Here is a 3,244-nt window from a genome sequence, read left to right on the forward strand (position 1 = left end):
AAAAATAACCTTACCTTTAGTTCTCTTTGGCATCACAAATGTCTGAATCCGATTCCCCTTTTTTTTAAACTTTATCAATATTTATTCCATCTAATATTCCCTGTTCTTGCCAATTTTAACACTTGTTTCACATCTAGCTTAATTAAATCCTAAAAGCAGACAAGTCTTGTTCTCATGCTGATATCACTCATTTTTATCAAGGATTGACTAAAATGCAATCTATCTGTATTTACACTAAAATCAGGAGCATGAATGTTTGAAAATACATTTTGAAAGGTGAAAATGTGATTTTAAAACTGAAGAATATGATCTAAACATTAGAAAATAAAATTTAAATATCGTATGTGTGTGTATGTATATATATATATATATATATATATAAATATGTGTGTATGTATATATATATAAATATGTGTGTATGTATATATATATATATAAATATGTGTGTATATATATATATAAATATGTGTGTGTATATATATATATATATAAATATGTGTGTGTGTATATATATATATATATATATATATGTGTGTGTGTATATTATATATATAGATATATATATATGTGTGTGTATATATATATATATATATATATATATATATATATATATATATATATATATATATATATGTGTGTGTGTGTATATATATATATATATATATATGTGTGTGTATATATATATATGTGTGTGTATATATATATATATGTGTGTGTATATATATATGTGTGTATATATATGTGTATGTATATATATATATATATATATATATATATATATATATATATATATATATATATGTACATATACATAAACTCCCTGAGAAAGCAACAGGAAGAAACCTTGAGAGGAACCAGACTCAACAGGGAACCCATCCTCATATGGGTGATTACATGCTATGTAGGCAGCAGGCAGTCCAATATAATAGTTAATGTCTTTAAGTTAATGTGGAGTCCAGTTAGTTAATTGCACGCAGACTTGTTCCATTCCTGGACTATCGAGCGTTGAGTCGAGACCTCAGAGAAACAGCTGCCGACGTCCGCCGAGGCCAAGACCGACTTCATAGTAGTGTGTGACCAACTCCAGTTTCCAAACGCATCCCATAGGGCAGACGGTGGATCCAAGCGACGAGATCTCCAGCCAGAAGTTGGGCATCAGGACGAGTCAGACAGGTCCAGAGGGCAGAGGGTGGAATGATGTGTAGCTCGACAGAGAGACAGGAAGAGGGAAATAGAGAGGTTGAGAAAGAGAGAGATGGCAGTTTTCTCAAATACCTTGAGAAAACTACAATTGTCTTTTAAGCGTTTCAGGTTCATTTTTGTTGTTTTACCTGAGCCATTTTTCAGATCAGACTCATCCAATTAGCTTCTTCCTCTTGGTTAGAGGCCACAAGGATTTATTCACTTATTTGTAAAGAACCATGATGCAATTCCCACTAAGAGTAAAGGGGTACTAGGCTCAGCTGTGATTCTTTGTGAGCCTGGCTACAGTGCTGAAAAGAAGTCTGGGGATGCTTAGTAGAGTAAACTCAAATGTTGGTCAAAATGGCCAGATAAAAGAGGGTTGTGATTAAAGCAGTTTGTGGGTTTATTGAGATTTTTGGTATAAGAAATGGAATCTAATACGGAATAAAATGCAGAGTTGAGGCAGTTATCATCAACATCTACATGCATGTTAAAGTCACCCACTATAATGATAGATAGAAAGCCTGAGAATTCAGTTAAAAACTCAGAGCAAAGGACAGGAGGACTGGTTTTTGAGTGAGCAAAGCTAGCAGACCTCAGATATTAATAATTAGACAATTGTGAAATAAGTCGTTTTAAAAATAGGTTCTTGACCTATACAAGCGTATGTTACAACTCTTACTTCAGTCACTGAGTAGTTAGTGACTTAAAGGGCTGAAATTACTTTGTTTGAACCATACACATAAACAACTCACATTTACCTCTGTGCAATCAAACACAAAGCATTCGTACATTGTAGTAGAACACATTGGAAACCCAGACAAATCAAAATAGTGCAGTGCAAATGAGTGTTTATTTGTATAATACAAATAAAAATTATTAATTATTAATAAAAATCTTTCAGACAGGGTACCGGTTCACCTTTTTTTTCAGCTGGAAAAGAAGAGGTGTGAATGTGTCAGGGCGTGTGCTCTTGTACTAATGCACACACTGAAGCAACATGGACATAAGACATCCTAATTCTGAATGAAAATTAAACAAACAGCAGAAACAGAAACAGAAGAATGGTGAAAATAGTAATAATGGTCAACTTACCATTACCAATACTAAGTCTTAACAATATTTTATATGTTTACAATTTCAACATATACTGTAAAACAAACAGTTTAAATGCAAACATATCACATCTTCTACATTACAAATCAGTTCAATAATTTTTTCATTCATTTTAGGTTACTTCACTTTACTGCAAGTTCAAACAAAAAAAACTCTGTCAGATATAGCAAATGGTAATAATGAAGGATCCTGACTTGTTTCCCACACCTGATTTGATCCATGTGTGACAGAATAAAAAAGATTTACATTTACATTTACAGTTATTTAGCAGACGCTTTTATCCAAAGCGACTTACAAGTGAGGAAAAAGGCAAGAAAAAAAATCTAATTCAAGGAGAAAAAAACATCAAAACAAAGTGCTATCAAAAAAGTGTTTCTGTTTCAAGAGATGTGAGTACAAGAGAGCAGAATTTTTTTTTTTTAAGTGAAAAGAAAGATGCAGAAACGTTCTGTTATCAGCAGTTTTTCAAATATTGAAAGTTAGGGGGCTGAGAGTGCAGAGTTTGGCAGCTCATTTAACCACCGTGGGATCATTTCCTTGGTGTCTACTGTGTGGTGCTGGTAACATTATACGTCGTTCACTGGTCGAGCACAGTGGACGGGAGGGGATGTAGACCTAAATTATTGAATTAAGATAAGTTGGAGCTGTAGAGTTGACCACTCTGTACGCAACAGACAGAGCTCTGAACTTAATCGTTGCAGCCACAGGAAGTCAATGCAAAGATCTGAAGAGTGGTATGATATGAGAAAAGATGACAAGGAATCCTAGGCTAGAGAGTGAAGTTCCAACAATGTGAGCTGGTCATGGCTGGCCGGCTATTAGATAGTTTTTCTACCCTCATATATTCATCATCACATATATTAATACAAAGAAAACCCGGATGATCACTTGTTGCACTTGCTCTCCCAAGAACACTAGAGCCTCATCTGTATAGTTAATGAAG

Source organism: Anabas testudineus, chromosome 12, assembly GCF_900324465.2.
Source record: "Anabas testudineus chromosome 12, fAnaTes1.2, whole genome shotgun sequence".
NCBI classification, from domain to species: Eukaryota; Metazoa; Chordata; class Actinopteri; order Anabantiformes; family Anabantidae; genus Anabas; species Anabas testudineus.